Below are 12,600 nucleotides of genomic sequence, written 5' to 3' on the forward strand. Positions count from 1 at the left end.
TTCATCAGCATGCTATGCAGCATTGAAAGAAGGAGAGTGAGATGATGAATATAATAATGTTTTATTAAAAAAAGGTATGAAGGATGGCATGTGATGATGGTGATGATGATATTCCTAGCTAATTCTGTGCTATGGAAATTTCACATCAATAACATGATGTGTTCTGATTAAAAACAACAACAACTCGTGAAGTAAGTATTCCACAGCTAAGGAAATTGAAGCTCAGAGATGATACTCAAGGTTGAATTGGACAAGTAAATAGTAGGATTAGTTTTCTAACTTAGGTCTGTGCTGTTTTTATTATGCCATGCTGCCTCTGCTTCTCATTATTAACTCATATTTATTAAGATTTCACTATAAGCCAGACATTACACCACGGCCTCTGTATGTTTCACTGCCTTTGGATCTTCACAGCACTACCCAGAAGGTATTTAAATAATGTTATCATCGTTTTACAGTTGAGGAAATAATATCATCACTTACTGCTATTCTATTCATTGTACACGAGGCCAGCTCCAACCCTCGGAAAGCTTTCCTCTAACTGGGTCACAGAGGGTTCCAGCTGCCCACCCACTACCGGCCCCACAGGGATTCAGGAGAATGCTATTTATGTCTCCTGCCCTTCCCACAGAGCCTGGCACCCAGATCCCTGGGGGAGGACTGCTCTTTGGAATTCCTGGCACGGTCTCCATTCTCCTCCTCCTCATACGCTGCTCATCTCTCCCAGTAATGCCTGTGTTCACTGTGTCTTGTAACTCAGGCACAAGCAAGCGTGGTCTTAGCTGAGGGGTAGCAAATTGGTTACTGATCTCTAGTCTAGCATCTCACTCTTTGGAAAGGGTGCTAAGGGGTGAATTCCCAGCGGCAGGATCCTCACCTGCAGCCGGCCCTCTGGGAAAGTTTGTTGGAAGGATTTCTCCACCTACCAAGTCCAGGTTTTCTGTGCAGCTGGGTTTGCTGCGTGTCTCTGGGCATTTCCTTCCCTTCTCTGCAGCCCTTCTGGGCTTGGGGCTCTGGTAACCTAGGAAATGGCGGGGTGTGGGGGAAGGAGGCTTTGGTTGTGCCGAGAGCTGCCAGTGTGATGCCAGTGTGATTGTCAGCCTGGTGGGCTGGCCCTGAGGTGGTGGGTGTGTGAGAGGGTGTGCGTGGGTGCTGGGAGCCTGCTGCCTGTGGTTGCTGGAGTGCCGGCACAGGGCTGTGGGTGTGACTGCTGTGTGAGTGATGCACGGTGAGGGTAATTGTCAGGTGGCTCAGATTTTTTCCTCTGTCTTTTTTCTTCTTTTTTTTTTTTTCCTCCTAATTTCTAGTAGGCAAAGAAATCCTCCTCTGCAACAGCAAGGTAATATTTTTGAAAAGCTTCCAAGGGGATGAATTATGTACTGTCTCAATTCCTCAGTGTTATTGATTCTCCAAGGCCTTGTGACTAATACTTCTTATTGAGGGGGCCTGGGGTCAGGGTGAAATTTGGGAGGCCAGATTTGCCTATTTTTTTGGTTTCACTGTGAAAGGGATGCAAGCCAAAAGCATCCTGGGGAAAACAAAACCTGTAGAGTCAGCCTTAGGTTGTGCATCCAGCATTCGCCCTCCACCCAAGTCTTCTGGTTGTACTAAGTCCAGCTTTGCTTGAGGGGAAACATCCCATCTGTTTATTCAAAACATGAGATTGGGTAAGGCTGGCCCCATGCCAATTTAGGGGTGGGCTCATAACCCAGACTCCAGTATATATCATGTAACTATCACAGTGGTTGACTTAGGGATGAGCCTAGGACTTGATTAAAAACAATGAGGTCACACTTGAACTACTTAAAAATAGAAAAAAATTATTTTTTTATTGATCTCAGAAGTGAATGATGAAATTTAAAATTTTGATAATAATCTTACAGGAAGGCCCTGCATGAAAATGAAGGTAATACTAAAGGATTCAGGAAAAAGGAGACAGTCTAAGTGATGTCATTTGAGACCCTGGATCCAGCTGTTCTTGAGGCAGGTTCTACATCTAAACTTTCTCATCATGGGAACCCATAAGCTTTGTTCACACCATAATCAGTTTGAACTGGGTTTTCTGCCATGGAAAACCACTGCTTTTCAACTGGGAGAAATATTGCCCCTAGGGCACCTTTGGTGGTAACTGGAGATATTTTTAGTTGTCACAGGAGGGAATGGGGTTCCTATTGGCATCTAGTGGATGGATGCCAGGCGTGTTGCTAAATGTCCTACAGTGCACAGGATGGCCCCCTGAAAAGAAGTATTTAGTCCAAAATGTCAATATTACCAGTGTTGACAAATCTGATACACATGAATCTGTAAAATCGTGCTAATGGGTAACAAGGCTTTCTTTATCACCTCCGCCTTCCAGGGTCAGTTCCTTTTATTAGGGATAAAATCTTGGGTTAGAGACTCATGAGGGTCTTCCCTGGTAGCTCAGCCAGTAAAGAATCTGCCTGCAATGCAGGAGACCCAGGTTCGATTCCTGGTCGGGAAGATCCCCTGGAGGAGGGCATGGCAACCCACTGCACTATCTTGCCTGGAGAATCTCATGGACAGAGGAGCCTGGCAGGCTATAGTCCATGAGAACTCAAAGAGTCAGACACAACTGAGCAACTAACACACAAGCGCACACATGCACACAAAACTCATGGAGGATCCTGCAGCCTCTTTGTTGCCCCAGAAGTGAAACTGTGCACAAAGCCAGCCCTGACTTAGCTCCAATGTCTTTGGCTTCCATATGAAAATTGCAAAAAGCCCAGATAAGGGCTGCATTTGGAGAAGGCAATGGCACCCCACTCCAGTACTCTTGCCTGGAAAATCCCATAGACAGAGGAGCCTGGTAGGCTGCAGTCCATGGGGTCGCGAAGAGTTGGACACGACTGAGCAACTTCACTTTCACTTTTCACTTTCATGCATTGGAGAAGGAAATGGCAACCCACTCCAGTGTTTTTGCCTGGAGAATCCCAGGGACGGTGGAGCCTGGTGGGCTGCCATCTATGGGGTTGCACAGAGTCGGACACGACTGAAGCGACTTAGCAGCAGCAGCAAGTGTCCTCATGGCATGACAGCTGGCTTCTTCTAAATGAATGATCTAGGAGAGAAAGCAAGGAAAATTTGCCCTATTCTTTATGACCTAGTCATACACCATTACTTCCACCATATTCTATTTTTAAAAGGGAGTCACTAAAGTATAACTCACATCTAAAAGGAGGGGTATCAAACTCTACTACTTGAAGGTTGGAGTATAAAAGAATCTGTGGATATAATCATAGCATACAGCTTTCCTGAATGAAATCTATGGCATAGCTCATAACTCTTCTGGTCATTCTCAGATAGTAAAACTGTCAAGCTTGGTCTAACAGACACTCTTACTCAGTTTTAAGTTACTCACTTCCCCCAGCTTGTGTTTATCCACCAAAGGGAAGGGCAATTTGGTTGATTCTGCCTTCTTTCTTTCTTCATTGTTTTCCCCTTTTATCTGCTACTATTGGGGGATTCCCGGTGGGTTGGGGCAAAGAGTTTTAAGAAGGCATAGCCTGATTTTATTGATGTCTGTGTTTAGTTTAGCTGGGGCTTTTCTTATTGGGCCCTTTTTGAGGTCTGTGGGACTTCTTTATAGGAGTCTTTTCAAAAGCAGATGCAGCTTGAAAATGAAATCTCTTCTGTACGGTCACTTACAACTCTCTCCTTGCTGTCTTCTGTCTTCTCCTTGCTCTGCTACTACAGGCCACTCGAGCCATAGCCAAACTCTTGAATGATTTCTTAAAACTATTCTCATTTAGCTTTAGGTTAGGAGAAATACTCTTCCTACATTGAGGGTGATGATTAGTGGTTGAGACATTTACACCCAGCACAGTAGAAAAACTATTCCAAGTAGTCTCCATCTACACCTTCAACCTTCAACTCCAAGGTGCTTGATGAACTAAAGACTAAAGAGACAATATAACATCTTTTAACATAAACTGATTTATGTACCCTCCTGCCTATAGTATTGCCTTCAGATGTTGAGGCGTCTGTAGAAGTCCAAAAGAATAGAAAAAAAAATTTACATTTCACATCCTGTTACATGTCTATAGAGTGACTGACAATTCATCATATTCAGTCAGTTCAGTTCAGTCGCTCAGTCGTGTCCGACTGTTTGTGACCCCATGAATCACAGCACGCCAGGCCTCCCTGTCCATCACCAACTCCCGGAGTTCACTCAGACTCATATCCATCGAGTCAGTGATGCCATCCAGCCATCTCACACTCTGTCATCCCCTTCTCCTCCTGCCCCCAATCCCTCCCAGTATCAGAGTCTTTTCCAATGAGTCAACTCTTCACATGAAGTAGCCAAAGTACTGGAGTTTCAGCTTTAGCATCATTCCTTCCAAAGAAACCCCAGGGCTGATCTCCTTCACAATGGACTGGTTGGATCTCCTTGCAGTCCAAGGGACTCTCAAGAGTCTTCTCCAACACCACAGTTCAAAAGCATCAATTCTTTGGCGCTCAGCCTTCTTCACAGTCCAACTCTCACATCCATACATGACCACAGGAAAAAGCCTAACCTTGACTAGATGAACCATTGTTGGCAAAGTAATGTCTCTACTTTTGAATATGCTATCTAGGTTGGTCATAACTTTCCTTCCAAGGAGTAAGCGTCTTTTAATTTCATGGCTGCAGTCACCATCTGCAGTGATTTTGGAGCCCCCCAAAATAAAAAGTCTGACACTGTTTCCACTGTTTCCCCATGAATTTCCCATGAAGTGATGGGACCGGATGCCGTGATCTTCGTTTTCTGAATGTTGAGCTTTAAGCCAACTTTTTCACTCTCTACTTTCACTTTCATCAAGAGGCTTTTTAGTTCTTCTTTGCTTTCTGCCATAAGAGTGGTGTCATCTGCATATCTGAGGTTATTATTATTTCTCCCGACAATCTTGATTCCAGCTTGTGTTTCTTCCAGTCCAACGTTTCTCATGATGTACTCTGCATATAAGTTAAATAAGCAGGCTGACAATATACAGCCTTGACGTCCTCCTTTTCCTATTAGGAACCAGTCTGTTGTTCCATATCCAGTTCTAACTGTTGCTTCTTGACCTGCATACAGATTTCTCAAGAGGCAGGTCAGGTGGTCTGGTATTCCCATCTCTTTCAGAATTTTCCACAGTTTACTGTGATGCACACAGTCAAAGGCTTTGGCATAGTCAATAGAGCAGAAATAGATGTTTTTCTGGAACGCTCTTGCTTTTTCCATGATCCAGCGGATGTTCACTGGGATGACCCAGAGGGATGGTACAGGGAGGGAGGAGGGAGGAGTGTTCAGGATGGGGAACACGTGTATATCTGTGGCGGATTCATGTTGATATATGGCAAAACCAATATAATATTGTAAAGTTAAAAAATAAAATTAAAAAAAAAAAAAAAACCAGCTTGAAGATCAGGAAGTTCACAGTTCACGTATTGCTGAAGCCTGGCTTGGAGTAAAGTAAAGCATTACTTTACTAGCATGTGAGATGAGTGCAATTGTGTGGTAGTTTGAGCATTCTTTGGCATTGCCTTTCTTTGGGATTGGAATGAAAACTGACCTTTTACAGTCCGGTGGCCACTGCTGAGTTTTCCAAATTTGCTGGCATATTGAGTACAGCACTTTCACAACATCATCTTTCAGGATTTGGAATAGCTCAACTGGAATTCCGTCACCTCCACTAGCTTTGTTCATAGTGATGCTTTCTAAGGCCCACTTGACTCCACATTCCAGGATGTCTGGCTCTAGGTCAGTGATCACACCATTGTGATTATCTGGGTCAGGAAGATCTTTTTTGTACAGTTCTTCTGTGTATTCTTGCCATCTCTTCTTAATATCTTCTGCTTCTGTTAGGTCCATACCATTTCTGTCCTTTATCGAGCCCATCTTTGCATGAAATGTTCCCTTGGTATCTCTAATTTTCTTGAAGAGGTCTCTAGTCTTTCCCATTCTGTTGTTTTCCTCTATTTCTTTGCATTGATCGCTGAGGAAGGCTTTCTTATCTCTTCTTGCTATTCTTTGGAACTCTGCATTCAGATGTTTATATCTTTCCTTTTCTCCTTTGCTTTTCACTTCTCTTCTTTTCACAGCTATTTGTAAGGCCTTCTCAGACAGCCATTTTGCTTTTTTGCATTTCTTTTCCATGGGGATGGGCTTGATCCCTGTCTCCTGTACAATGTCACGAACCTTAGTCCATAGTTCATCAGGCACTCTATCTATCAGATCTAGGCCCTTAAATCTATTTCTCACTTCCACTGTATAATCATAAGGGATTTGATTTAGGTCATACCTGAATGGTCTAGTGGTTTTCCCTACTTTCTTCAATTTCAGTCTGAATTTGGCATTAAGGAGTTCATGATCTGAGCTACTTCATCATATTATAGAGTCTTAAACATCAGCTTAGATATATTTTCTCCTACCAGTGAGGTCCAAAAACGTCATGTCCATGCTCCAGAGCAACAAAGCTTTAATTCTAAAACTCCTAATGTGATTTTTAATTTTTAGATTCAAATTTTGATCATGAAATGTGATTGGGGGAGTGTAAAGTGCTATACCAGTTTAACCCTCTAAGAAAACCTCAACTCCATGCTTATGAGCACAGTGGTGTCCTGGCAAAGATAATAGTCTTTCTGAAGAACCTACCCTATTGACTCTTTGAAAAGCCTGGTTTAATCACAAGCCCTGAGGCATTCACACACATTTATTATTGATACAGCACTTAACCTTCTGGCCTTCCAACACTTTTTCCTGATAGAACCCTTCACTTTACCTGCTATGCTCATGTTTCTGATGGAAGTTAACTTTGCAGGATGTCAGGCAAAGGCTGTGGTAGGCTCACAGTCCTGCCAATGGCTTAGAACCTTAATTTTATCATCACTCTGAGAAATGGGACCAAATATATAATTTATAGAGAAAAAAGCATGTATCTTTCTCTTTGCACTAAAACACTTTAGTGCTCTATTTATGAGTCTGTTATGATATTTTAATCTCCATATTATATAGATTCCTGTATATGACTTATCTTTCCTATCAAACCCTATACTTCCGTATTTGTCTCCTAATCACCTACTGTTCCTCATTCCATTCTCCATATCCAGATAGGGAAGAATAGGTATATATTTGACTCTTTAATTAATTATTAATGTGGGTAAGTGTGTGTGTTAGTTGCTCAGTCTAGTCCAACTCTCCATGACCCCTTGGGCTATAGCTTGCCAGACTCCTCTGCCCATGGAGTTCTTTAGGCAAGAATACTAGAGTGGGCTGCCATTCCCTTCTCCAGGGGATCTTTCCAACCCAAGAATCAAACCAGGGTCTCCAGCATTGGAGCCAGATTCTTTACCATCTGAGCCACCAGGGAAGTGAGTGAATGAGTGAATAATTAGATGAACCATTGGAGATCTAAAGAATAGAATGTTCTCAGCAAATCCACTTTACTAAACTCCACATCTCCATTTTAGAGAATCAACTTTGTCCTCTTGTCATCACCTTATTTCTCAAAAAAAAAAAAAAATTTCCCCAAGTGTCCACAGACTGAATCAAGGACAATCATCTGGCCCAGAAGGATTCTTCTTCTGTTTCTTTTTTTCTTCTTTATGACTGTGCTGGGTCTTTGTTGCAGCATACGGGCTTCCTCTAGTTGGAATGCGCTTCTCTCATGCCACACGGGTTTTAGCTGCCCCACAGCATGTAGGATCTTAGTTCCCCAAACAGGGATCAAACCCCAAAATGATTATTCTTGGAATTTGAGTTTGTGAAATTATTTGAATTAACCTTTGTCAAGCAGTCCTGATGAAGCATGTTTACGGAGAGTAGAATTTAGGATGAGCGTAGAGAGAAGCAGCGACAGGATGGTTTGGCCCTTAAGAGAATAGTCAGTTTAGCTTTCAAAGGCTTTTCAGTCTCTGATGACTTTTCAGCTCCTGCTTCTGGGTTCTACACTTCTAATCTAGAGTTCATGGATACTCCTTTCCATGTTGTAACAGCTGACTTCTCTTATCATTTTGGTCTCAACTTGAATGAGTGTCATCTCCTGGTAGAAGCCTTCTCTTCAGAGTCTCAGTTGTTATGCTCTTTATCCCAGTCACTCTGCTTTATTTTCTCCAAATCACTTAGCACCACAAATGGGTGTTTGACTTTTATATTATGTATTATCCGTTTCCCCTACAAGAATTCATCACATGACAACAAATGAAGTGAAGTGAAAGTCGCTCAGTCGTGTCCAACTCTTTGTGACACCATAGACTATACAGCCCATGGAATTCTTTAGGCCAGAATACTGGAGTGGGTAGCTGTTCCCTTCTCTAGGGGATCTTCCTAACAAATACCTCATCTATTTGGTTCACCACTCTTTTCCCAACACTATAAAATACTGTTTTTGTATCAGAGGCCTGAGTAAATCATTTTTGAATAAATAATAGATATAATAAATCCTTCTTGTTACCTCAGCTATTTTGAGGTTCCATTATTCCAACATAAAAGTACCAACCTCCGAGCATGGAAGCTATAGGCATATCAGTGCCCATGTTACTGAAAGGTCTCCTAAAATAATCATCCACTTCATCTTCTCCACCAGGTCCAAAGCAAGAAGCCTATAAACAGTCTTCCCGACATCTGATCTGCATCGTCCCTTCAATCCCTTCTGCCCCAGTCTCCTCAAACTGGTCAATTTTATATTTACCTACATCTGGAGACTACTGGAGAGTATTCTCACACTTTTCCATATTATTAAGCCCTTCAAATCATGTGTCAGTTTTCCTATTATGCAGGTGCTTTGCAAATGGTGATGGTGAGGGTACTGATTTAACTTAGTCTGAAGCCTTTTTATATAATGATAGTCAGGAGTAAATTATCATAAAATGTTGGAGTACAGTTCCCACCTGTTTAATGCTGAAACTCTTCTGAAGGAGTTTCAGGGGAGATTAAAGATGTACAGCCAAGTACTCATCTTGCCTGGGAAGGAAGTGAGAAATTCCACCTTGTAAAGGTCATCCAGAAACTCAGAAGCACTCAGAGTTCTGTGTAACAGATGTGGCAGCAAGTCCACCACGTGATTCATTGCACAGTACATTCAGGGCTATTGATCTCCTATTGGCAATCAGAGCCCCACGCATCCTCTCAGGAATGACGTGTGGGAGTGCATTGTTCAGTTCTAAGGTACTGAGTGTGCGGGGGCTGCGCCTGCTATGTAGCAGGCTCCAAATGAGTCAGATGTCTGTTAGGAATGTTGCTTTGAATCTGTTGCCTGTGCTTTCTGTCTCACATTGCCCAAAAGTACCTTTCCAATAACTTTTACTCACATTTCACGGTTTAAAATGGCCCAGACTGAAGATGACCCATACGGCTGAGTCAAACCCCAAAAAGACCACTGAAGATACTGCAATACCTATGGTGTCACAGAGGGACAGAATGGGTAGAGCATGGATTGTCAGAGTCAGATGAGCTTGCATTTGAATCTCAGCTCCGTTATTCCCTAGCTGTCAGACCTTGGGAAAGATATTTCACTTTAAGTCTTAATGTTCTTTGTGTTCAAATATTATTGGCATGCCAAACAAAATTGACCTCATAGGATTGTGGTGATTAACGACTAAAGTGACATAAGCAGATCTCTTCATCACAGTGCTGGGAGATGGTAGACACTCGTTTTTCCCCCTGGAACCTCAGTTCCTTTTTAAATAAGAAGAATACTAATAATATATCAGATCAGATCAGTCACTCAGTCATGTCTGACTCTTTGCGACCCCATGAATCGCAGCATGCCAGGCCTCCCTGTCCATCACCAACTCCTGGAGTTCACTGAGACTCACGTCCATCGAGTCAGTGATGCTATCCAGCCATCTCATCCTCTGTTGTCCCCTTCTCCTCTTGCCCCCAACCCCTCCCAGCATCAGAGTCTTTTCCAATGAGTCAACTCTTCCCATGAGGTGGCCAAAGTACTGGAGTTTCAGCTTTAGCATCATTCCTTCCAAAGAAATCCCAGGGCTGATCTCCTTCTGAATGGACTGGTTAGATCTCCTTGCAGTCCAAGGGACTCTCAAGAGTCTTCTCCAACACCACAGTTCAAAAGCATCAATTCTTTGGCACTCAGCCTTCTTCACAGTTCAACTCTCACATCCACACATGACCACAGGAAAAACCATAGCCTTGACTAGATGGACCTTTGTTGGCAAAGTGACGTCTCTGCTTTTGAATATGCTATCTAGGTTGGTCATAACTTTCCTTCCAAAGAGTAAGCGTCTTTTAATTTCATGGCTGCAGTCACCATCTGCAGTGATTTTGGAGCCCAGAAAAATAAAGTCTGACACTGTTTCTACTGTTTCCCCATCTATTGTGGTGGGACCGGATGCCATGATCTTCGTTTTCTGAATGTTGAGCTTTAAGCCAACTTTTTCACTCTCCTCTTTCACTTTCATCAAGAGGCTTTTGAGTTCCTCTTCACTTTCTGCCATAGGGTGGTGTCATCTGCATATCTGAAGTTATTGTTATTTCTCCTGGCAATCTTGATTCCAGCTTGTGTTTCTTCCAGTCCAGCGTTTCTTATGATGTACTCTGCATATAAGTTAAATAAACAGGGTGACAGTATACAGCCTTGATGAACTCCTTTTCCTATTTGGAACCAGTCTGTTGTTCCATGTCCAGTTCTAACGGTTGCTTCCTGACCTGCATACAAATTTCTCAAGAGGCAGGTCAGGTGGTCTGGTATTCCCATCTCTTTCAGAATTTTCCACAGTTTATTGTGATCCACACAGTCAAAGGCTTTGGCATAGTCAATAAAGCAGAAATAGATGTTTTTCTGGAACTCTCTTGCTTTTTCTATGATCCAGTGGATGTTGGCAATTTGATCTCTGGTTCCTCTGCCTTTTCTAAAACCAGCTTGAACATCAGGAAGTTCATGGTTCACATATTGCTGAAGCCTGGCTTGGAGTAAAGTAAAGCATTACTTTACTAGTGTGTGAGATGAGTGCAATTGTGTGGTAGTTTGAGCATTCTTTGGCATTGCCTTTCTTTGGGATTGGAATGAAAACTGACCTTTTCCAGTCCTGTGGCCACTGCTGAGTTTTCCAAATTTGCTGGCATATTGAGTGCAGAACTTTCACAGCTAGTATATGCTCATTCATGCACTTTTAATTATTGGGGCAGACATAGTCAATTGTTTTCCCGATTCTATTTTTCTGTGTTAACAGAATCCTAAATAATGTGCCCAGTTTAAAAGCTACATTTCTTATCTTCTCTTGAGACTGGGACCAGTTATGTGATCTGAACTTCGCAACAGTTTTAGACTCAGAGGTTTACTATGGATTCTTGGAAACCTCTGCCACTCCTTTGTTGCTTCCTCTTTCTGTTTTCCTGCCTGCCATGTACATGTGAGCCTGCTGGGGAGAAGCCCTCTGGCTTCCATCAGGCAGCTATGAGGGTGTAAGCCCCTTATAAGGGATGATGGAACAAGAAGATAGAAGGATCCTGGGGCATTCTGGACTCTCTGTACTAGCCCTGGAATATCTCTAGACTTTTAATTTATGGAAAAGATCTCTTCTATTTGGTTAAACTTTTATAATTGAGTTTTGTATACATGCAACCAAATGCAGTCCCTAACCAATATATGTAATATCTTAATCATTACTCCAATAAGTTTTTTGGCCATTGTTGTTATCAAATCTATTTTATATTAAGGATATTGAGACATAGGCAAGTAATCTACCCAAGGTCACAAGCAATTCAGCTAGTAAGTGAAGCAGGGGTTTGTACTTAAAATCTGTAAGTACAGCAGAACCTGTGCTTAAAACAGTAAATATAAAATGGGGGATGACAATGTTTCTTCCCTAGTCTTCCTATTTTACAAATCTTTGAGCCTACATTTGTAACCTCAAAACTTGCTCTGACTGCCTGATCTTTTTGTAAAAATTTCTTTGAATTCTCCCAGACCACAGTGCTGTTGGAAGATGTTTAAGCTCATGTGGTTATTCTGGCATTAACTAACTGTGATCCTAGGCCAGTCATTTAGCTTCTCTGGTCATTTTATGGTAAGAGGGCAGCATATTATTTCTAGTCATCCCTTATTTCTAACTGTCTGTGATTCTAAAGGTGAATTTAATAGATTTTTAATTATTCCATTGGCTGATCATCAAAGTTTTACTTTATCTAGTTCCATCTCATGACCCAGAGGGTATTGAATAAATATTAATTAATAACTGTACTAGGGATAAAGCAACCTTTTTTTTTTTTCCATTCTCTCACTTTCCCTCTAAGTCATTGGCTTTTTATTCTTTTTATTTTCATCTAAAATCCAACATCTCATTAGATGATTTGGGGGAACTGATCCAGTCAAGATCAAAGACCATTGCTTCCAAAGGATGAAGCTTACTTCAGTCAGGGAAGAAGCAAAGGGAACAAATCAAAGGCCTTGAAAAGTCATATTTGGGGTAAAATAAAAAAAGGAAAAGTACAAACCATCCCTTAGGTGAAGGAATGAGGTTGGTATGTGGATTCAGAGAAACAGTCTTCAAATAAGAAATAACAAATCAAAGCAGCTTTAGTTGGAAGGAAGAAGAAAGCACAGTAGTAAACAAAAGGGAGGATTGGTATTGTTTTGAAGTTTTTTAGAAAGATAAGCC

Source organism: Bos indicus x Bos taurus, chromosome 15 (genome assembly GCF_003369695.1).
Source record: "Bos indicus x Bos taurus breed Angus x Brahman F1 hybrid chromosome 15, Bos_hybrid_MaternalHap_v2.0, whole genome shotgun sequence".
Classification (NCBI taxonomy): Eukaryota; Metazoa; Chordata; class Mammalia; order Artiodactyla; family Bovidae; genus Bos; species Bos indicus x Bos taurus.